The sequence below is a fragment of the Columba livia genome, chromosome 6 (assembly GCF_036013475.1).
Source record: "Columba livia isolate bColLiv1 breed racing homer chromosome 6, bColLiv1.pat.W.v2, whole genome shotgun sequence".
Lineage (NCBI taxonomy): Eukaryota > Metazoa > Chordata > Aves > Columbiformes > Columbidae > Columba > Columba livia.
The window spans coordinates 10,421,628-10,445,689 of NC_088607.1; the positions used below are offsets into that span (position 1 = coordinate 10,421,628).

At 40.0% G+C, this 24,062-nt stretch overlaps 1 long non-coding RNA gene across 4 annotated transcripts in view; it reads left to right on the top strand.

Moving 5' to 3' along the window:
• Positions 1-3,313: 3,313 nt before the first annotated feature.
• LOC110360711 (uncharacterized) overlaps positions 3,314-24,062 on the top strand; it is a 150,603-nt gene continuing 129,854 nt past the window's right edge. The window contains exon 1 of one of the 4 annotated variants that reach the window (XR_010473438.1): positions 3,314-3,433. This is a non-coding gene — a long non-coding RNA (uncharacterized LOC110360711). The remainder of the gene's footprint in view (positions 3,434-24,062) is intronic. The other 3 variants (XR_010473439.1, XR_010473436.1, XR_010473437.1) reach the window with 3 other exon arrangements.

Below are 24,062 nucleotides of genomic sequence, written 5' to 3' on the forward strand. Positions count from 1 at the left end.
TTAAATTTGAGAAAAAACTTCTCAGTAAGGGTGACAGACACTGGAACAGGCTGCCCAGGGAGATTGTGGAGTCTCCTTCTCTGGAGACATTCAAAACCCACCTGGACATGTTCCTGTGCGACCTCCCCTAGGTGTTCCTGTTCCAGCAGGGGGATTGGACTAGATGACCTTTTGAGGTTCCTTCCAATGCCAAACATACTGTGATACTGTGATACATCTAACAACACGTGCTTGCCCAGCACCTGGCTTTCCTCAGATGCTGCACATCTTCACTCTGGTCCAAACCCAAATGATGGCGTCTGTGTTAGCGAGGTGGAGAAACACAAGTTTCCTTGTGTTCTACCTGCATCTGTTGGAGGCGTCTCCGAGCTCTCTCTTACTTTCAAAGAAGAGGAAAATTACAGGTACAGGAGAGTTAGACTGTGTATCTTAGTCACAACAGGCTATTTATTATCATTTCATAACAAAGAAAGATAATATTTGCTTTTAATTTAATTACAGTAGATTCCTGCAAATGAGTTAATGTTTTAATGGGAGCTCACACTAAATCTGTGTGGTAATTTTCTCTGCCTCTTTGGGATCAAGGCCTTAGGAAGGTTTAGGCAAATTGTTTCAAAATCCGTTCTGCAGATGGCTAGACTTTTTGTGATGTCAATTGCTATACTAATTCCTACTTGCTGCCGAATGTGCTAATTACTTTGAAAAACAATTTCGCATTTTACTGGGAAAACACAAAGGAAATTGGTTTAGATATCATTCAGAAAAATAGTGTGGACAGGAATGGTGACTGAAGATCCATCCATAATGTTTCAAGTGTCAGACTGACGTTTTAACAGCAGCAGTGGCAAGTGTCCCTGAAAGATCAAACAAACAAAAAGACCTTGACTTTAAGTATTTAGGCCTGGAACTCCAAGTACAACAAATTTAACATACACCTGTTCAGTACTTTCAGAATAAATGAGCTCTGTTATCTGTGCATGCAGTCTGAGCTCCCATAGCCATACATCTTTTGATATCTGAGCCTCTGTCTCACACCAATCTTGGTTTAAGAATTACTTTTGCCTCCTTTCTGGGGGCCAAACTTGGGGTTTGAAAGATGCTTGGACTTTACAGTTCTTCTGACTGGTTTTGTTGTATAAATCCTTCAGTTTTCCTTGTCCAGAGGTGAGTTTCAAGGCATACAAGACTGGCAGTGATGAAAACACTGGAGGAAGGCTGGTTGCAGAAGGCTGGTCTGTGAAGACACAGGACAGGTGTGACTCCATGCAGACCTTGGGTGATCACAACTAGGCAGAGGATGAATTAAGACACTTTTTGAAACTAGCTCCTTCCCAAGGAAAGGAAGCACAAGCTTCTGTTGAAGGACAGACGTTTGTTTTCATTGCACTGGCATGCCTAAACCACCTGTTGCAAGCTATGGCATTTACAGCTGAGGGCATTGCCATAGTTTAAAGGTGGTGATTGTGGGGCTTATCTATATCCAACAGGAATAAGATGTTTGTTTGCTCATGTGGGGCAAAGTAGACATAATCACCAATGTGCAAAATATAGTATCCAATATTTATGATGAGTCTTTCCAAGAAGCAGACTTAGCCTGAAAGATGTGAGACTTCAGTTGTATTTCAAATGCTGCAAGGCTCAGGTCATACTGAGGTTTGTTGTTTATGCTTTGAACCTCTGCACCTAGAATAGCAATGCACACAGGATTTAAATTTATCCATTGGATGTTAAATTATCTACATCAACTCAGACAATGTGTAGGCAACCTCATACGTATCTATTATGTTATTAAAAAGCGCACTGTATTTAAATTCAGCAACAGTAATAACAGAAAAAAAGCTGAATTCCTTGGGTAATGCTAGTGTGTCATGACATTCCTTATAACTGATGGCACTACTGTTAGTTTTGCTACAATATTAATCAGTTTATATTAATTTTCAATTCTGTTTTGTGGTTCATAAGTGAACTGCACATTTGCCAGATGATATCCAGAACACAAAATGCTATTTAGTAGAAAACAGCAATAAAATTACTGTATAGCTTCCTCTGTGTGTGTGTTTTAATTAATCAAAGAAAATACGCTGTGTGTAACATGAAACAATTAATTCTGGCTAGGAGACAAAGATGAAACATTTAACTACTGTGTTAGATAATCACAAGGAAAAGGCACATGAAGCTGAGAGAAAGGGACGGGATAAAGCTTCTCTGTGAGCACAGGGAAAACTTAAAGGGGATGTCACCTGAAAAAGAGAGTTGGGTGGGTTGAGCCTAGAGGAGAAAAGATTGATAATGATATTTGGGGGGTACTATTGCTATGGGAGATCTTCTCTTTGTAATGCACAGAAATCAGTCCTAACCAAAACCAAATTCATTCTGATATTATTAAAATGCTTAAGGTATTCTTTACCATATAGACAAACTCATCAGTAAGAAAGAAAACGTCTTGATGGGTACTAGGAAAAAGACCCACTGTCATTCTCACAGCTGGAGAATTTGAGCCTTAATTTGGGATCCCTCTGGCAGCAGATGGAGCATGAGTTCACAGAGGTCCTAGAAAAACTGAATTATTTTCAAAAGTTTTGGGGTTTCTGGTAGAGGTAAAGACATCTCAGAAATCCTAATGGTTTGTTGAGGACTAAGGCCCAGGAAAATCTGTGGAAAGGTTTGTGTTGTCTGTAGTGGACTCAGAGGAACCCAAAATATTTCTTCTATAAAAGATATTCATGGCACTTAAAAAGAAAACATGCAGCTAACCATGCAGAGCTAACTCTTGGAAGTAAACCTGGAGAATAAGGATATACACAGGTGAATCACAGTCCACCCACTGTTTGCCTCCTCTCTGTCATGCCTGGCCCTTACAGACAAAAGTACCATCAAATTACCTGACCTGACATCTGCCATCCAGTTATCCTTATTGAACCTATAAATTCCAGCTTATCAGCCAGTATTGTGACATTGCTTTGATTTAGCTGTTAACTTCATCCAAAGAACATCTTTCCTTCAAGGAAAGAAAATACAAAGCTTTTTTGAGAGGTCAGCTGGTCTGGGAACTTCTTTCCCTTTAATTCAATCTTATGCCTCTTGGGAAGGGCATATCTGTATCTAACTCACAGACCTTAAGTGCTACGAGTATGAACACTGACAGATCTAGACCTTTTCTCCTAAGATCACCTTGCAATACACTTTGTCCTTAGTTCTGTCAAAAAAGACTCCTATTTATCTCCCAGATTACCTCATTGCTCTCACCTGCAAAATGAGACCTCCCCCCCATCCAACCCAGGTGAAGCTGAGCTCCTGCCTTAATAAACCAGTACACTGAGGAAGATAAAATCTGAAGGAAGAAGCTGAGTCTTTTTTGCTGTGAAAGGAAGGCTGTGTTTTCCCATAAGCTTCTGAGGGAAGAAGGTGCTATTTGGACAAGGCCTGGTTGAAAGTAAGTGTTCTGCAGGACTGAAAAGGAGTGGGGGCTTGTGGAAGTTGACTGAAATTGTGGTATGATTGGGATTTAGGTACTTAGACATATTACAGATCTGAATACTCTTAGCAGATACTGATTTCTGGAGATATGTGCAATTTCAGGAAAGTGCTGTGCTATTTGTTAAGTATTGCTGAATGGTATAGATGTAAAATCTGTGCCTTGGTTGGGTGATGGTGGTGAGGTACAGCTAATTTATAACTGGTCTTGAGGAAAACTAGATATTGTATCTTGCCATAGAGTTGATTCAGAAGTCTGGTTTGGAGCTCTTTACCCAGCATCAAAGAGTAATGGGCAGAACTCTATGCATATATGTATGCTTTGTATGCTGCTGAATATAGATCTAGGTCTTTTCTTCTTTCATTAAAATGGCCGTTTCTAGAGAAGATGTCCTAAATAGGAGGCCTGTTTTGGAGCCCTGCTTCCTTTGGATTGTATTTAGATTGTTTTCAAGTATTGTGTTTTGTTTGTTTCTTAGTAGAGAAGAAATTCTGTAATTAAGATCTATTTGTCTCCAGGTGCTCTTTATAGTTTACTTACTGCAAGCATCTTCTTGTTACATTATTGCCTTCCTCTCTGCATAGCTCCAAAATAGTGACTAAAACCTGCAGTGACTGAAGGCATCCCCAGGTTTTCCCCTGAGAAGAAAGAAATAAACAAAAAAAACCCACCCAAACCAGCCTTGTTTTCAGTAAGATTATTTTTACAAAGGTAAATTGGGGTAGTGCTGAATCTCAGCAACTTTGTAGGAGATAATTTTAGGTAAAGCTTGCAATGTGGGTTACTGTCCACGATCTGGTCTTTCAGATTCTCCTGTTAGGATGGTGCATCAGTGGTCTTGAAAGGAAACTTTTTCTTAGACAGGACTTTTAATAAAAGCAATGGATCAAATAGTTTATTGGCAAAACCTATGCCAGGAATGTCATAGGAAGCTCTTGTTGTCCCACATACTTGTATTCTCTTGAAATGGAAAATAAACTGTTACAAAATTTATGCTGAAGATCTGTTTTACCTGGGATTTGTGGTGAAAGCTGCAGAAGTAGTGCTGTTCAAGAATGTAGTCCTTACTTCTATTTGAAGTGTTTCTTGGGATTTTTTTGTTTGTTTGGTAGTGTGTGTGGTGGTGTGTTTTTTGTTTGGTTGGTGTGTTTTGTTTTTAAATCATTAGGTTTGTACTTCAGTTGTGATTTGAAACCTTTGCTTGGAAAGGATAAAATGTTGGAAGAAACAGTATGAACTGTGAGTTGGAGTTTGGCAAATGAACTGAGTAGTTATGTGCTGTCCACTGAAATTGGCAGAATGAAACTTATTGTAGTTTCAGACTGGTAGCTGTAAAACTTAGATTGGGTCATGCTTTATAGGAAATGAAGAGCAAAGAATGTAACTAACTACTTTTCAAAAGTGAATGTAGAGCTCAATGAGTGCAAATTAGTTATTAGTGATACAATATAATTATTGCATGGTATAAAGAAAAAATTAACAGCACAAAATTCCTTTCCCTCTTGTATGCTAAATGACTCTTCACTTTCTTGTCAGTGGATTCATGAATCATTAATTCATAACCAAGTAAAGCCTTTACTGTAACTTACATGTTAATAAAATAGTAGCCAGTGGTTTTTTTTGACTACATAATATGAGGAGCCCAAACTTGCATCCAAGTTACAGTTTAGTGGAATGTAATAGATATCTTTCAAGTTTGTAGTTTGACTATTCAGGTGATTGATAGATGTAAGGAAATACGTTAAACATTAGGTATAATTGATTATATACTTGCACTCCTCTGTGACCTGCAGAGCAGACAGTGGGGTACTGCAACACACAGCAAAGTCCTGTGACAGGGGTCTCTGCAGGCTGTGATGGATGGAGTGTGTTACCCAGCAGGGAGGAAGGGCAACACAATGAGAGTGAGGGAAAATAAGGCTATTTTTTGTGTGTATGTGGTAGGACTGCTTTTAATCTAATATGTATCAAGTGGCCTCAGAAAGAAGTATATGAGTAAATTGTAAAAAATGTCAGCCTTGTGTCCAATTTCAGGAAAGTGCTGTGCTAGGCTAAATAGAAAAAATGAGGTGCTGGGAGGGTGAAGCTGAATGGCAGAACTCAGTGTGAATAATACGATGTTTTGTTTTCTAAAAAACACTGCTGTGTTAATAATGGTCTTTGGGTGAAGACCTTATTCAGCAAGCAAGCTTTGCAAAGTTGAGCAAATAGGGAAATACTCAAGTGACACTTATAAACAAGTATTGCCTGATAAAGAAGTGTTGCCTGAAGGAGTGGGTGCCTGTAGGTATGGCTGCTGAACTTGAAAGGGAATTTTGACAGATATTAAGCATGGACAAGAAGAGGTTTGCGGAGCTGCAGAGTCCTCCTGCATCTCTGGTTATCTAGCTGTGGAGGAGTGCACCTGGAGCTCTCTTCCACACACTGTGGATTGGTACTTCTTTCTTCTGGTTTATTAAAGTTAGTGATCACCAGAGTGGTTACACATGTGAGTGGATGGAAGGAGGGTAAGTTTGGGCAGAGCCAGCTCTGTTTCAGGGAGGGATACATAGCAATGGTAGCCTGGTCAGTGCACATCTGTTGACTGAGTTTTGAAGAAAAGGACTTTATGGATAGGTAAGCTTGGGCCCAAATGTAATAATACAAATGAAGATGGGGAAAGTGCATCTTGCAATGTGTTTGTTCAGTTGCGTGTGTTTGGGAGAGGTTGAAATGTCTGTGGTACACAGGTTGGAGGTGCAATGCAGGGAATGGTTAACTTTTGTGGGTATTTTGAAGGGATCTGCTTGGAAAATGCAGCTGGCTAAAATCAGCCAAATGTAGCAGGTGATAGTGTGGGCAGTCTTGTTTCAAAAGGAAATATGTGGCAAGCACAGATGTCCCTCTCTTTCTTTATTATCTGAACAGGTACTCCTGGTCTCATAGTATCACATTAAATCTTCATTGCATTAATTGTAGGTGTGTTTTAGGTTTGTGTGGGTTTTTTTTGGTTTGTTGTTGTTTTGCTTTTCTGAAAAAGGTTGTCTTTAACTTGCTGAAGGTAATTATTTTTCATCCTGTCTATAAGCAAGCAATCTGGTTGCATGGAGAAAGTCTATACCTTCCATACTTCTCAGACATGACTTCTGAATACGTGCTTAATTGAAAATTCCTTTAAGAAACGTAGGTCTTTTTCTATCCATCTGACAAGGATTTGTTTAAAGTCATCTTATTCTTCTGTGTTTCTATCCAGTATTGTTCAGTAAAATGAGGCTTTGCTCTGGAATGTGATTCTAGCAGCGAGTGATCTGTTTAGACCTCATCCATTGCCTAAGCTATACCAGGCTAAATGTCCACCACAGAGTCACTTAAATGTTTCCTGAGCTTGTAGGAGGCTTGTACTAAATTCTTTGCCTTGTGTAGGTCTCCTAATAAACTAAGGATGTGCTTGCTAAGTTAATTGCATCTCCTTTATTTTCTAATAATGCGTGCTGTCTGTGTAGCTTTTTCCATCTGATGTTTTTCAGGCTCTTTCACAAAGAGGGAGGAAGGAATCTGTACTTGAGTTTTGGGGGATTTGATTGCAGCTGGGAGGTGGTGTGTGGTGGTGTTGGCGTTGATGGGGTGTTTGATGTATAATTCTGTTGTATTACTCTGCTGGGGCTCCATTTTCCCCTCCCTGTGTTCTGCTCTGTGTGTTTGTCTTGACTTCAAGAGCAGGTTTTGCGTGCTCATCTTTTAGTCTCTTTCATCTGGATCACAAGTGGCCTGTAATTATTCAGATACTCATATGCCAGGGCCTTGGGACATGCACTTTTTAATGTACAACAAGACCTCATGGTGTATTTATGGGAGTTATGTGCTTTAAAGAAATTAAAGATTTTCAGACTGGAGGAATAGCTCATGTGGTGGCTCTGTAGGCAGGGACAAGATGAAGAAGAGTGGTAGTGGAGGTTTGTTTTATGCCCTTTTCTATGAGAAGGGACCTCAAGGATCATCTGATCCAACCTTTTTTGGCGTAAGCACAGTCTAGGCAAGATGGCTTCTGCTATTCTCTCATGGGCCTCAATCAAACCACAAAGTAGAGGATTTTTTTCCTCTTTCCCCTCAAGTGACTGGAAACAGGTGCTTAAAGCTATGAAGCACTACAGGTAGAATGTGTGGTGTGGTTGTGTTTTATGTGTGGTTTTTCTTGTGTGTGCTTTTTGCTTTTAGCAAACACAACACCCTCCTGAGGAGGTGCACACGCAAAAAACCATGCACCCCAAATAATTAAAAAAACCTTCTACAATGCACAACAACAAAAAAGCAAAGAAACTACCAAATCCTTGCAATCTTTTTCTTGCCTTCAGTATGAGAAGTTAGGCAATGGACTAGTATTTTGAAAAGCCTATTTGTTTTTTCTTGTTCAATCCTCCCTCATGGGGAATTTAGGTACTTGTCTCTTGTGAACTAAACGACATGGCTCAACATTAAGAAACTTGGTAACCTTTGTGTGTCAGCCTAACCTACACTGAATAGACAATTGATGGAGATTCTTAATTATTTTTTGTTAAGAAATTAATCATCATGAGTGGTAGCCCTGTCCAGGAGATTGGTCATCACTGGTTTTCATCAAAACACTCGATTTGCCAAATAAAGTCCTGAAGGAAATGGTTCTTAGCGAGAGTTCTTAATTACATTATATTTCACACTTATTCTACATCTTTATTTTAACTTTTTTTTTTAATAGCAAGCAAGTGTGATGGTTTGTTTCCAGGAAATTGGGATTGTGACCTGCCCCTTGGGGACTTCTGGGGAGGTACAGACAATTACAGCTACCATTAAACTTCTTGCAGCAATCAAAATTGAAAACACAAAAAGCCAGGAAAAGTGTCTTGCAATTATCTTTGAGTCACAAACTCACAGCAATGTTTAATTCACTTCTAAATTAGAAAGGAGATGTTCTGGTGCTGAGAAACATGCCTGCATATTTTAGTAATATGATGAATTGCTTAGAAGCTTTCAATCTAGTGTCACAGTGTTGGCTCTATCTGCATACAGTATTTTAATTAGTACAAACAATAACTGACAATTGTGAAGTCTTCAGCAAGTATGAATCAGTATCTGTGTTTATACACCTTACTAGATTCTTGCATGGGAAACAGTGCAGGAAACCCTTAATAGCCTCTGATGGAGAAAACAAAGCCTTTGGTTTGAAAGTAGTGATGCAAATTGTAGATAATGGATGTAAGAGCTTGTCTTGAACAACTCCTTTCTTGCTCTTTTGGTGGGAATAGGTTTTTTTTTTTCTAGCAGCTGGATAACTAGCATTACTGTTATAACTTCCCCCTTTGAATGCTGTAGCTATGCCACTGAAAGCATTTTGTACTCTGAATGCAGCTATGTTTCTGGAAATCAGCATCATCTTTTTATAAAAATTCAGCTGGGGGCAGAGTGGGAGCTTGAATTGCCTAGCAGGGATCACCTGGGCTGTTTCCAAATAAAGTTCGTTGCTTGGCAGGGGGTGGTGTATCTCACATGCTCCGTTTTGATAACTACCTTGTGGTAACAGGGACCTTGGCCAAAGGGCACGGCACAGTCTCTGGAGTATCAGTTAGGTTAGGGTCACCAACTGATACCATGTGCAGCCTCTGCAAGAGTCAGAGCTCCTGTTTGGTTGGCTTGGTGCTGTGGCATGTGTTGTGGTTTAACCTCAGCTGGCAGCCGAGCACCACACAGCTGCTCACTTGCCCCACTCCTTGGTGGGATGGGGAGAGAATTGGAAGAGTGAAGTGAGAAAATTTGAGTTGAGATAAAGACAATTTAATAACTGAGGCAAAAGCTGTACATGCAAGCAAAGCAAACAAGGAATTAATTCTTTACTTCACAGCCACAAGTAGGTGTTCAGCCATATCTGAGAAAGCAGGGCTCTGTCACATTTAAGTTATTTAGAAGAGAAACACCATCACTCTGATTGTTCCTCCCTTCCGTTTTCTTCCTCCAGCTTCATATGCTGAGCATGATGTCATGTGCTATGGGATATCCCTTTGGTCAGCTGTCCTAGCTGTGTCCCCTCCCAACCTCTTGTGGACGCCAGCCTACTTGCTGGTGGGGTGTTGTGAGGAGCAAAGGCTTTGACTCTGTGCCAGCCCTGCTCAGAGATGAAGTGATATCAAACACTTTTCAGCACAAATTCAAAACATAGCCCCATACAAGCTGCTATGAAGAAAATGAGCTGTATGAGCTCAGAGGCTTTGCCTGTGTGTGAGCTACAAGAGAGCGCTGGGTGTCAAATACAGCCCTGCTGCTGTCTGATGCCACTGGGCCTAGTGTGTGGAGCTGCTGCTCGTGGGGGATGGCAAGAAACAAGATAAACATCATATAATTTGGAATAACTCCCAAACCATAATGCCAGCAGCTCTGTATTTGCCTGAAGTGATATCAAGTCGTTACTTCTCATGGGAAGGTTTCCTGTTCGTTTGTTCCTATCTGCAAAGGCCACTGTTTCTTCCTGCTGGCTGTGGATTGTCACTACACAACTTCAGCTATGTGTGTGGATTTTATCAAAGTTTCCCACACAAGAAATGGCATCTGTCAAGCGTGTACTGAATGTCTGAATGTGGATAGACTCCCCAGTGCTGAAACTGGAAAGAGTACAACTCCCTTTTGTTACTCCGTGACTTGTCTGAAGCTTTACTGCTGATCTGTATGCATTTAATTCTCTATATGAAACTAATTTCCTACCCCCCTGCAGTAACATTTCTCTGAACTTGGTCAATCCTTTAAATTGTTGGAACATAACAAAACAAAACAAAAATCCTGTAGTCTGTATTAAACAGTGCATATGAATGATCGCGGGGTGGTCAGGGACACTTTAAGACAGACCTGATTTGGAAATGACTGCTGAATTAGGCAAATTAGTGCATTTACTGATAGCTGCAGTGTGGAATCACTAATGCCTTTTGTGACTTACTCCTTGAGAGTGTGGGATTTACTTCTCAAGGAAAAAACACCAGGAATAATAGTCATTACCAATTCCCTGGGTGACGGGTAACTTTAAGCCTGAATTTCAATTGTATAAAACAATACCTGAACTGAAATAAATCTTTAGGCATACTCTGGGAGGAATCTTTCTATTAGAGCAATTTAAAATGGAAGCAATAGTAATTAATGCTTTTGCCCTTAAAGAAAAACTCTGCATGCCCATTAACTAATTACCCTCCTACCTGTTAATATTAAACTTAATGCAGAAACATTGCATTCATATCCATAGCTGCCATTTTTGTCTGTAAATAATTTTAATTATGCACACAGAAAATTGTAAGGCACTTGGAATGTGCACAGAGTACTGAGAGTTAGTTATTACTTGATTGCATGTAAAGGAGGAGCTTAGGGTAAACAACTCTAAAAACCTAGACCAAAGCATACAATGGTGCTTCTACAAAACAAGTGTTTTTGTACCCCCAGTAATTTAAGTCAGGCTGTGACAATTGATTATTTTATTTACTTTTTCTACTTTAACTGCTTTCCAGTCAAAAATTCAGGCTGTGTTTTCTGCTAGAATTTTCTTACTGAAATGAATTAAAATAAGCTCTGCTGCTTGCAGAGCAGCCTGATGTTTTCCATGGTTTTCTGTGATGTCTACAAAGATACAAATTCCCACCTGAAGCTTTTCTCATAGCTTACTTGCTTGTATCTTCTTTCTCCTGGACAGATTCCAGACTCCTCCACTTAAACACTCCGTAATAAGTTTTGCACAATCCCAAAGCGTACTTTACCCAGCCCGCTAAGAAAAGTCATAGAACAGTAGTCCTACCCCTTGAGGCAATAACCTCTTTCAGTTTGCAGGAGAGCTGCTTTCCTTGACTCATCCTTCAGGGTTTCACACAAGGACACAGGTGTAATAATTCTTTGTCTTCAGAGAAACTGTGTACTTCTCAGTGTGCTCCAGCTCTTACTGATGAGGTTGCTGGGCTTCTTCTGATTCCTCAGTCAGTCTCTGCTCATTCTGATGGACCTTCAGTCATGTAGCCTTGACAGTCTTGGCTCTAAAGTTTATGGATATATGTAACCTGATAGAAATGGTAAATAATGTGTCATTTCAAGGGGCAGCCTGATAGCCTGATATTTTTTAAATCAAAGTAGGGAAAATAAGTGGTAAACTTTTAAATCTTCTATCTCAGAGGTGTGATATTTCAGGCCTTTTTTTTTTTTTCTGTGAGATACTACTTGTTTCTAGACCCAGCACAGGGTCTGAGTTGCTAATTTGGTTTGCTGCTGACTCCTCTCAAATGCGCTGATCCCAAGGACCATGGGAATGCCTAGGTTTTCCTTAGACTTTGGTTACTTTCTATCACTCTTGTAAAATAGTCCATATTCTTAGAGAACTTTGGGCCAAGTTCTTGTGAGCTTCAAATAGGAAACGTGTAAGCAAATATGGGAGATGTGATTGTATGCATTTTGTTGTTTGTGACAAAGTGTCTTAATCTATATTTAGTGGTCTCATAATAATGAAACAGAAATTGTATTTAAGTACCTTTAGAAAAAAGTCTCCTGGGTCTCGTTTTGTCAAATGTTTTTTGCAAATAGAAAGTGTCAGCTTGTTCTTAAGAACTGCTATAGACTTTTACTACTGCAATATTCCAGAACATAGTTCCAAAGTTAGTGATTCTGTGCCCAGACCTGCCACAGCCATAAAATGGTGAAGTGTCTCAGGGTTATTGTTACTGGCCAATCTGAGTTTGAAACAATGTCATAGTGACCTAACTCACAGCTGTAACTTCAGGTGCCTGCTGGTAGACATTATGGCATGACCTTATCAGACTTTATTCAATATAACTTTGGGCTGGTTCCATACTAAGGTCTAGTCCCCTGCCTCAGACACAAACATGTGGCCTCAGGGAGGTTCAGAGAGCTTGCTTATCTGAGAAGTAATTTGTTTTTCCTTGGGTATTAGATTTGTCTGGTACTATGGTCAGTTTTGTATCCACAGGCTCCCTATGTTCAGCACAAGGAGGGGACAGAAACATGCAGGTAGGGACAGATTTTTTTTCTCCTTGCAGGCACTCTCCCATCAGTCTGCATCACTTGCCATGTAAAAGTAGACTTCTGCATAAAAATGCATCAGCATTCTTTTCACACTGCTGCTTATTCCACTACCTGTGTTGGTCCTTTGGTTTTCCTGGAAAAGCTTTTCCTGTTGCAGTATAATGAACTGGAATGGGGGCTTGGTCTTTGCTAAAAGAGGGTGCAGTTCCTGGGTGCAAGCATCAGGGAAGGTGGCAGCTGAAATCCTGACCCCAAAGGGGTGATGTAAGCTGGAAGGAAACTGAGTTGGATTCAGAACAGTGGAGCTGAGCTCTGAAAAGTGGCACAAGCTGTTCTCACCTGGGATTTGGTCCCAGAGGTGCCACAAGTCTTGTGAAGGCCTCATTACTCCAGGCAGTAACTTCCTCTGACACTCCATCTTTTTGAGGAGCCATGGAGGGGTGTTTAATTAAATAAATCAAAACAATGACTGGCCTGCAGCAGAGCTCTCTGCAATGGAAAACAATTAAAATATTTCCTAGGAGACCCTGTGAAAAACTCTGATAGCTTATCAGTCCACTGTGTGCTCCTGAGAGGCATTCTGTGTCTTGGAGAAATCAAATCTGGTACATGTTCCTGTTGCCATAGTGACAATATTTATTTTTCTTTTAGTAACAGTAAATAATTGTGCAACTGATGAACTTGTTACTTAATGTTGCAGAGGATCTAAACTGCATCTGTTGCCTTGCACACTGAAAAGCCTCAAGACTAGAGAGCAAGGACAGTCTTCTGTGTCCTTGTTTATTGTAATGCATCAAGGCAGAAACAGGTTCAATTTTAAAATGAAGTCCTCTTCCACACTCACATGGCATGAATGAGGTAAGCATTTAATGGACAACTTCTGGGGCAAGTTCAGTATGGCTACTAGTAGCAGTTGAAGTCCTCTCTGTTGGTTGTAGCCAGGTCTGAAGACCATTTCCCTGCAGTATGGATGGCCTTTTGAGGCATTATGCCCAAGAAGAGTATCCCTTCCTTTTCCTGAACAGCTCCTTGCCCTTGTTTCTCCATTCTTGTGCCTGTCAAAAAGAAACAAGACATTGTAGAGCAGAGAGGGTCTTCCTGTCTCATTATGACCACCAGCATTAAAACGGCAGCTGAGCCTGTGGCTCAGGACACCAGAGGGTTGCATGGGCTCATGACAAACTTGCTATAGGGTCTGTTGACTCTATTTTTATTCCTATTTCTACCCTGTTTTTTCCACAGTGAATTCAGATCTGTGTACAACGTTTGCATGCTGTATTATTCCTTGTGGGGAAATAAGAGTATTACCCTAGCCTATAAAAAACAAGGTTGGAGAAAAGGGATCACTTAGCTCCACACAGTGTTCTAATGGTGATGTAAGAACAGAATCCAGATCTGCTATGGACCCAACTAAAGCAGAGCTCTCTAGCATAAAAGTTCATGATAAACTGCATAAATCGTCCAGGTGCTGGCAGTCAGCTTCTGGTGTAAATCCATTTTTTAATTAAACAAGTTGGAAAGTCAGATGCAGAATCCAAGATCTGAAGACTTGAAATTGTGCCCTCTGTTTTTACTAACACTTCCTACAGTTTCATGAGCTCTTGTGTCTTCAACAGGGAAAGCAGCTAATGTTGCATATAAGCTTGCATGCTTCATTAACAAATGTAATTTCTTATAAGCAGCGAAGGGTACATGACCTGTCAACTGGGCCAATACACCTGGCTGGTCTGAGAATGCAGCTATGGTTTGTTATTGTTGACTGAATTACACCTTGACTTGTTTTGCAAACAGAAACCTTTCTAGCAAGCATGTTTTTTTGTTTTTCATTATATTTGCAACCTTTCCTGTTGTGTTTTGGAGTATATCTTCCATTTCCCTTCAGACCCACCAAGATGTGAACCAAGCTAAGAAAATGTGTGTACATTTTCACAAAATTTCCATGATAATTTGGAGAGGCCCTTACTTAAAGAAAATGCACCCAGGATTTGAACCAAGTTCTTGTGATTCCTTAGCAGATGTTTTGCCATTAGGAAAATGCCCTATTTCCTTTAATAGAAGAGTCACAAGTTAAATTATTTTTTTCACATTAAACACACTTTTTCTACTCAGCTGATCTGCTTCCATGTGTTTTATATAGTAACTTGGTTTGATCAGGCACCATCTTTGCTTTTTCAACCTGGGAAGGGACTAAGCAGTTCTCAGTTGTTGGCATGGAGCATTTCACTCAGCTTCTAATGAAGCAACTGCCTCTGGAGTTGGTGGGATTTTTATCTCTCTGCTTAAATCTAGAGTACACAATTTGAATACAGGCCTTAGGCTTTGACTGGAAGGAATAAATTGGAAGGTGAAATTGCAGATGCTTCTGGTCTCTTAGAGATAGCCGTGGGGGCCTATGAACTTTGCCACCTGATACTGCAGCAGAAATATTGCTGCAGGTCTTGCTTTATGATTTTTGTTGTTGTTACTTGTTAGTTATGGTTTAAGTGAGACACTTGGGATACAACACAATGTGACTGGAGAGATGAAGCATTATTCATATTGATTTCCTTAGAGATGACTTCTGCAGGATTTTTTTCTTTCCATATCTCTACTTTTCTCCTCTTTCTCCCCCCCTTGAAAATGGGATGACATATGAGGAGAGGCTTGCATTTGTCTTGAGTGAGGAGAAAAATCCTTAGCAGGGAAGCAAGAAAAAAATAGTGATTCAGTAGAAGTTTAAGTGTTGAACCCATCTTAGGTAGTACTATCAGATGTTGAAATAAAGGAAAAGACAGAAAAGGTAGGGTGGTATCTTGGAGATGGGTCCTCCTCTGATTTTGATATAAATGTTAAATAATAGCTAATAGCATGTCTCAGGGCACTAGATGAAGCAGCAGAGTATTAGTTTCTCCCTCAGATGAGTAAAGCTGCTGTTCCCCTTGTGGGGTACCTGCTGCCCTGCACACATGAGATATCTGCGAGGTTCTGTAGCTGCTGCTCTTTCCCAAAAAACTTGGAAGTAAAACAGTAACGTTATTGCCCATGCAAACCTGGCCTGAGTTCCCTTGCCACAGCCATGCACACAGTGAAAAATCTGAATATTTTTCTGAGTTAAAATGTACCCCTCTGTACCATATCTGTCATGAACTGGGATAAGACCATATTAAAAACATATATTTTGCTAAATGGAGCAATTAAAGCACCAAATTTGAAACTTTGTTGTTTTATTTGTGGGCAAACTTATCCTTAGGCTTGACGTGAGCATTTTGTTAGTTAAATATTATCAAACCATGGCACTTTTGATGCTACTTCATTTCAATATATAGATTTGAAATATTTTCTTTGTCATTAACTGTTTTGCTTTTTGGAGAAACTGCACTCATCCAGTATGAAGCTTATGGTGTGGCATGGAAGGGGGAGATAAGGAGATAGTTAGCCCCTGGGGATTGGATTCTACACAGAAAATGGGTATCTCTTGTTCTCTGCCATTATTTATGATTTAAATAGCAGGCAGAAAGGGTTTTTTCTCCCTCCAGACCCACATCGCTCTGCCCCAGTTTCCTTGAGTGACTGTGTAAGTCAGAACCTGAGAAAATAAGCAGTCTAGGTGATATGCAGTATAATAAATTCAAAAACTTATTCAGGTCCATCAATAGTGACTTTTCTAAGGCTTTAGTGTTCGCTAATAATAGAGACAGGAAAACATAATGCCAAGCTTTCCCTGACTGAAATAAGTTGTTCTGACTTCTGTCTGCTAAAGCAAATTTCTTTCCTGATATTAGTGTCAGGAGGGAACAAAACAGGCAGAGACTAGTGCTTTCACCATGTGCGTCTGTCTAGGAGTGTCAGGAGCACCGTGGGCTCAGGGACTGGGTTTTACTGGGCAAAAAATGATTGATCTGGGTGAATTTTGTTAGAGAATGAGCAGAGAAACCTCAGAGAGCACGCAGATGTTTCATCAGGGTTATATGTGCTCCATGGATGGCTTATCTAGCCTTGATTTCACCAAAAGAAGGTATTATATTAAGTACAGATGCAGTCTGTTGCTTTCATTGTACTTGCCTTTGAAATAATCACGTGCTTCTGTCCCTTACAGAATGGAGGTCCATGCAGATGGGCTGACAAATAGCTGTCTGAATCAGGCTGTTGGGCACAAGCAAGGAACAAATTGTACAGAGAGATGTAGTGACTAAATAGATGTCTGAGCTGCAGTACTGCCTCCCTTGCTTCAGGTGCACTGTTGGCTTGCTTGAAGAATGTAGTTCTGCCACTTACAGCTGTATAGAAGACAGATGGACAAACTTGTCCCCATGTGGAATGGAGGGCTCAGATTTAGAGTGCAATTCTCCTAAATATTCTTTGTAGGGTTTTGCTGTGTTGCCCCATATTGCTGCCTCCTGTAGTCATTTGAAGGCAAAAATTGATGTTGCAGATAGGTGGTTCTATCAAGTCTATCTGAACTTTTCCTCTTGGCTTAGCTTTGCTTGAGGTTTCATCTGCAGGCCTGAGTAAAGGATTGTATGCAGTTTATTTCCAATGACTGATCCCTTAAATAAAAAGAAAGGGGCAAAATAGCTGAACAGTGTCTTGCTTGCAGATAGTGATTAGAGATGATCTTGTAGTATAATAGCTTCAAGCTCGGCTCTGTGTGGATATATGTCAGCAAATATTGTCATAGGAGATAGAAGAGCTGTAGTTTCTGCAATCTCCCCTGAGCCTATGAAGTTGCCACTGAGTTTTTCAGCACATCTCGCTTCTGCAGCTGTCCTAGATAATGTTAGTGTTCTTTGAATTTCAACCAAAATATCTTCTGTGACTTCTGGACCTCTTGCCTTTGACCAGGTGAGCAACTTGCTCCACTGAAGGCAAGTAATTAAGCAGCACTTCTGAATGCCTAATGCATGACTCATGGAGTCCTGCAGTAATGACAGAGCCAAGTGAAAAAATCAAAATAATTGTAAAAAATAAATTACTGTTCCTGGTGTTCAAGGATGTGCTGAAACAATATATTGATGAGACAGATGTTGGGTTGAACACTGCTGGCTTGGATTATGAGAGCTGGGTTGAATACTGTGATCTGCTAGTGATGTGTCATTTGCTGTTGGTGTTAAGGCTGACTCAGATCTCAGAATCTTGAAGTGGTATTATAGCTGGAGTAGACATGAACTGGTCTTAAATTGCCTGATTCATGTATTTGATGGTGCAGCTGCAGCAGTATGGCAGTCATCCTGTCATGTGCTTCCACAACCCCTGTGCATGGTGTCTGTTCAGAGCTGGCTTCCTGGTGAATGATGTGCTTCAGCTGTGATACAAGTCTACTGTCAGTCACTGAACTCGACCATGACAGCCTCTTCATCTGTAAAGTGGGTGTGATGAGACTTTTTTGTAGTCTCTGTGGGGCAGGGAACATTCTTCAGGTGCTTGCATGTGTGTATACATGTCTATATATAGAATATTGCACATTATGAGAACCAAAGTTCCTATAAGTACCTCAGTAATGTGTAATAGCTCCAAAATAAGACATAGTGTGGTTTTTCAGTTAAAGTGTTTGCAAAATATTTACATTGAAAACTGTGAATTAAAAATTTCTGCTTGCTTTAACAGGCAGAGGTATGAAACTGCATGTAATATGAGGTATAACAATTAGCCACTGCTGATGGAGTAAATATTGCAATATGCCTGAGCGCTTTTCCTTCAAAAGTGTCCCTTGATAAGTTGACACTAGTCTTGAACTACAGAAGCTGTGCTCAGAACTTGAAAAGTGAGCTGGAAAAGATCAATATGCTTTGAGTTTTTCTTTCACTATTTTTGAAAGTATTACAAAGAATGCAAGAAGGTGTAAAAGTCTGTATCTAAAAAATGACAATATGAACTTGAAATAGCAGGGGCTATCTGCTATGTTTTAGAAAAGACAGTCTTGCAAAGTCCAGTTGCATTCAGCAGAACGGGAGGTCTAACTTAACAATCACAAAATTTAACTTTTATACTGAAACTTACTATTAATTTTTCTAGCACTAGTAATCACACAACGGTAGGACATTTTCTGTCAAATAGTTGCCTGTGTCACTGTAAGAGCATAACCTGGTGAACATAAGTTTAGGAAATATTCTTCCCAATTGGTTTCACTCTAACAATGACACGACCATTATTTTCAGCAGTAGCCCATTTTAACTGTTTACCAGTACAGTTTCTTAACCCATTTTAAAGCTAAATGCAAGAGTTGTGTGTTCTAGGTCTTTTCCCTTTTGAGTGTTGCACTTTCAGATGTTGTTTGCAATCATGTTGCTGTTCTTGGTTGTTACTGCTAGCAGTAGCTCAGCACAAATTTTAGTGGTTTTATTGTCAAACTCAATAACCCTTTGCACCACAACTGAATTCTTACTAAAAGCTTCACATGTACAGCCCCTAAGTAAGAACAGAAGTCTAAGCTTTGAATCTAAGCCTGTGGATGAGTGTGGTAGATCTGTTGTGATTTATGTGCTCTCCTCTTGTAACTAGCTGGACTGAATCAGTGTGCTCATGAGCTGGTTTTGCCAGGTGCATCTCATCTTGTATTTACGTAGTCCTTCTAAGTGTTTAAGGAACAGAGTTGCAAGGTGAGGCTGGGAATGCGTGAGAAAGAAAACACTCTATTCCAGAGGTACAGAAACTTGTGCTTGCTTAATAGTCCTCTGGATATTGGTCATGTCTGCTCTTCCAGGTTTGAGGCCAATTTGCCTGAAAGACTTAAGGCTTTTAAAGAGAGCCTGCAGTTTGGAAAGTAAATTCACAGAACCTGGAGAATACCGGGGGATCTGTGCCCTGAGTGGTGATCTCTGGGCTCAGATTTTAAAGCAAGTTTACTGACTTTTTTGCATGGAAACAAGTACCTGTACAGGTGCAGCGAAGGGGAACCTTGACTGCTCCTCAGCTTCTGTATGGAAAAATAGTTGCCTTTCTCAGCTGGACACGGCACTGGCCATAGCACTGGCCATCCTGCATCTAGGGACAAGCCTTACCTTTCCTTATAAAGCTGTGCATGTACATCCTATGGGTGTAGCATTTCACCCGAAAGGCCCCAGTAGAGGTCAACTCCCCCAGCATCATGGGCCCATTGTCTCCATGGGAGGTGATGAGCAGCTGATCCAAGTGTGTTGGTCTGCATGCTACTGCCTACAGTCCTGGGTATGGTATGTTGGCTGCTTTTCTTTTCAGACGAGATACAGCCTGGACCTCACTGGGTATCATTTTCAGGAGGTCTTTCAATATCTGTACTGAAGCTTTTACCCACAGTTCTGACCTGAAGTTATCACAAACCTCTTGTGTTCCTGTGAGGTATTTGCCACAGCTCCTGGTGACTTAGGACACTGGAGGAAAGAGATGTGATGTTTCCCAGTTAATCTGAAGTAGTTGAGGGTGGTGGTGGTGGTAGTGTTGTGAAGTAGGAGGTGGGAAAGTAAAAAACAAACCCCAAACAAACAACAACAACAAACACCAAAAAAATTACTTGGATTACTTGGTAGAACACAAAAAATAAGGTAATTGATAGCGACATGAAAGGTGAAGGGAAAGGACAAGGTGACTTGCAAGTAGAACCAAATAACATTAAGAATCTGCTATTCCCTGGGAACTAAATATGTCCTTTAGACAATGAGTACATTAACAAAACAGAAGGGAGAGTGACAAATAGAGTGTGTTGAAGTGCCAGAAAATGCTGCTAATGGTTTAATTTTCAGTTATGAGTATTCAAGGTTCTTGTTCATAGCACCATAGACACTAGCATGAGGTGTTTGAAATTTAGATGTGCCTCAACTGACTTGCTTGAGCAGGTCAAAAGCTGCACCAATGTGCTTTACAGAACAAATAACCAAAACATTTGTTGCTAGCAGTACAGTGTCTGCTATCCTCAGAACACATTTGATTGAAAGTTCTTGGGATTCTTCCAGCACAAAAAGGAGTGAGGAACCAACTTGCTTGTAGAGCAGGATGTTCAGGGAGAAAAACTGGGTCACAGAAATGTGACTTGTCCCCTGGGTTTATGTCTAGATTAGGGTGACCTGACTGGATAAGTGTCAAAACATGAGGAGACACAAGAAGAGGAAGATCAGTTACCTGATACAATTCCTGCAGTACAGTTCATGTGGGGTATTGTGATTGCACAATTTTAACTTGTGCTATGAGAAAGCTGAGTGCTTAGAGCCAAATATCAGTCATTCAATTTAACTGGGTCATGAAAACAGATCTGAAGTTAAATGTTTGGTATCTGAAGGACAGACTAATGTTTATTTAAAATAAAATGTAAAAGTAGCTAGTAGGTGATGGTGTCACGTAGAGGTCTTTAAACAGAGTCATCGGTCTGTAGAGAACTTTGCTCCTCTACTGGAAGAAGCGAAAATCACCAGCTTAAAATACGTGTCAACTCTTGTTCCCTGTGAGACAGGCTCTTGATGTGCCCATTTACAGCAGTGGGAACTGGGCACTCTATCTATAAGCTGAAATAGTTGAGTGTATTAGTGGGCATTTCATTCTGACTATTATGAGGATGGAGAATTGACTTTAAAAATCAACAATTCAACTTGTAACTGGATTTTTTTTGCCAGAAAAAAATCACTGCTATATTTGTTAGAAATGACAAGTACATTGGTCTGCAATAACTCTGGGGAGCAAAGCAAATAGTTTTCCTGTACCCATTAATGACTCAGCTGGAAAACAAAAAGGCTTTGTGAAATATGTTTAGAAATTTGAATCAGATGGAGAGGAGAATGTTAACTTTTGTCATAATCTTTAGTAGGTCATTGCCTACACACCTCAGTCAGTCCAATGGGGAGTGATGAGTGGCCATTGTGGCTTTGGTAGAAATGACATTAATTTAAGTAACTGGATACCTTTAAAGCATACAGTGTCTGAAAAATTAGAGTATCAATAAGTCCTGAAGCATTTATTGAAGCTGTCTTTGAACCAAGATGACATCGCTTTTGGCTCAAGCTCTTGGTAAAGTTAGATGTACAAAATTGCAGTAGATGTTCATGTAGAAACAAAAGGAAGTGTTGGCGTTCTCCCTAGTGGGCTTTGAATTTCTATCAAATATAAGTGTTTTATCACTAGCGTTTTTCCTGTGGCACTTAAATGAGACTGAGTTACTCTTACTGGAGGCTTGGGTGCTATTTTTTCTTGATAAATGAGATTAATTAGCCCATTCAAAAGGGTCTTTTAAATTTTGTATGGTGTACCATACAGGACACTAAGTCACTCATCTGCAACACACCTGTGTCATTTACTGTGGCGTCTTCTTTTTTGAGCAGAAGACATTGTTCTTAAAATCTAACCTGCCTGAATGTTTTGGGTTTTGCCTGGCAGTAACTGTCTGAAAGGAGTAGAAGTTTGATATTGGTCTTTATTTATGTGAAAAGTCTTGTGATTGATCCTACAGTCAATTATCTCTAGAGGGTATAAAAAGAAGCTGAAGACAACTTCACTAGCCACACTTCAGAGCATAATGGTGTCTTTGTATAGAAACTTTCGTTTTGCAAAACAGCTCAGGTAACATTAAATATTTGCATTCCTATCATTTTCTGTTTGAAAAACTTAGTGCCTGTTTAACTATCTTATTCAGAAGTCAAATTTATTAATAAAAGCCAATAAAACCTTTTTAAATGTAGTTTGTGTGGATAAGAAGTTTCCTGAGCTATTGTGACAATTATTCTTTTGGCAAATTGTTAATGCCACAGTGATTGTCACAAGATATACATAAAAGGAGCTGGATAACAACTTTATGCAGAAACAGACTTTTGCTTTGCTGTCCAACACAATAAGTTTCTGGTTTGGGAGGAAAAAACTTATCTTGCTGTGTAAATGAATAACAATAAATGGAACATGACATTATTCTTGATAAGGATAACTTTATGCTGGGGTCTGACAGATCCTTTACATCCAGTGAACTGGAGTCAAATTCCTAGTAATATTTGAGGAGTGATGAATTTTGCATGTCCAAGATTACCATCCTGGAACTGTTTACTGTTAGGATTGTAATAAAAGTAACAGGACTAAGCCAGGGTGTTCAACTCTTTTTGGAGCAGAGTTATGCAGGAGTTATGCTTGTCTGATTAGCTTTTAGTTGCTCTGCTTCTCAGTGAAGTACAGTTGTTTTTTTTGAATTGACATCCTAAAACTGTATGAGGGTACAAGGCTGCTGTTGGGATTGGTGAAGTGACTGGAAAGGATTAATCTGAGGACTAAGCCTTGCAAGTATTTTGTCTGTAACTTGATCTTCATCAAGTCTTGATTACTTGGAATACACTTTGCAAAAGTAAAATGTTTGTTTTGGGGGATATCTGGAAACATTTATTCCTCTGCCTGGGGTTTAATTCTGAATTTCATATTTTCTTTTTTTTTTCCCAAAAAAATTTTCTCTTTATTACTGGGATAGAAAAATGAGAAACATATTCTGCTGATATTGCAAGAGGTGAGCTGAATTAATTTGTCATGGAGCCTCTTTCTGTCATTGAACCACAAAGTATTTGAGCAAAAATGTATCACTCTCAGTTCAAGACTCTTGTGCTCACACAATGCTGAGGCTACCACAAAGTGGGGCTTTGCGAATGTCAGGTACGTCAGTCAACCTCTGTAAGGCTCTGTATACCCTGTGTACTCTGAGGTTGCCCTCCCCACCCCAAACACTTCTGAAGTGTTTAAAATCTGCTGTGACTTTGGGTGTTGACAATTAGAGGTAACTAACCCTTCCTTTCTTTGTGAAACTCTTGCAGTCCATAACAGAACTGCTGTGCCTGGTCTCATCCTTTGGGGAAGTGAGCTGCCATCCTCTTCCCTGAAGAGGAATGTCCTTTGTGAGCTTTTTGGTGCTTCACAGCCTTTGCTTTCAGAAATGCTGCGTTAGCGGATGCAGTTCAGCTGGTTCATACAAAACTTCAAGGTTTATCCTTTGAATATTGCTGTATTTTTTTCACTCTTTTGGAATTAACAAATCTTCATTTCATTTGAATGTCTAATTTGAAAGCTTTTTCATGTGGCAATGACACACTTCTGTGGCTTTATGGATGAGGAACATAGTAGAGAATAGACCCATGGGGAAAAAGCCAACAACAAGCCCAAATAAGAATATGATCATTCTCTCAATGATTACTGTATTCCTGTTCTCCATCCAAGCAGTGATTTGTGTTCTGTTCCAGAGCTGCAGGAAATGAAGCTTTCATTTGCTGCTTCTCTTTAGGACTTTCTTTTGAGATGACAAAGCCAACTCCTAATTGATCCCCTTCATGTAGCAAAATGTAGGTTTACGGGATGCTGCCAGGTAGTAGGGCTACTAATCAACCGTAAACTGGTATTCAGAGGGAATATTCTACCTGACTTGCCTGAAAGCAAAAAGCTGCTCTGTGAACAAATTCCAATTCTTATAGCTGGTGATGTTTAGTTATTACTTGTTCTCCTTGTCTCTCTGTGGCCATTGTCCCCCAGTGGAGAACAGGACTGCTGCTTCTCCTGTTTCTTATCTCTAAACTGCAATCCAGTCCCCTTTCTACAGTAGAGTGGTACTCAAAGAAGCTCGAGTAACTCTTCCCGCAGCAATCTTTCTCAGTTCTGAAGTGAAACCCTTTCCTTCCAG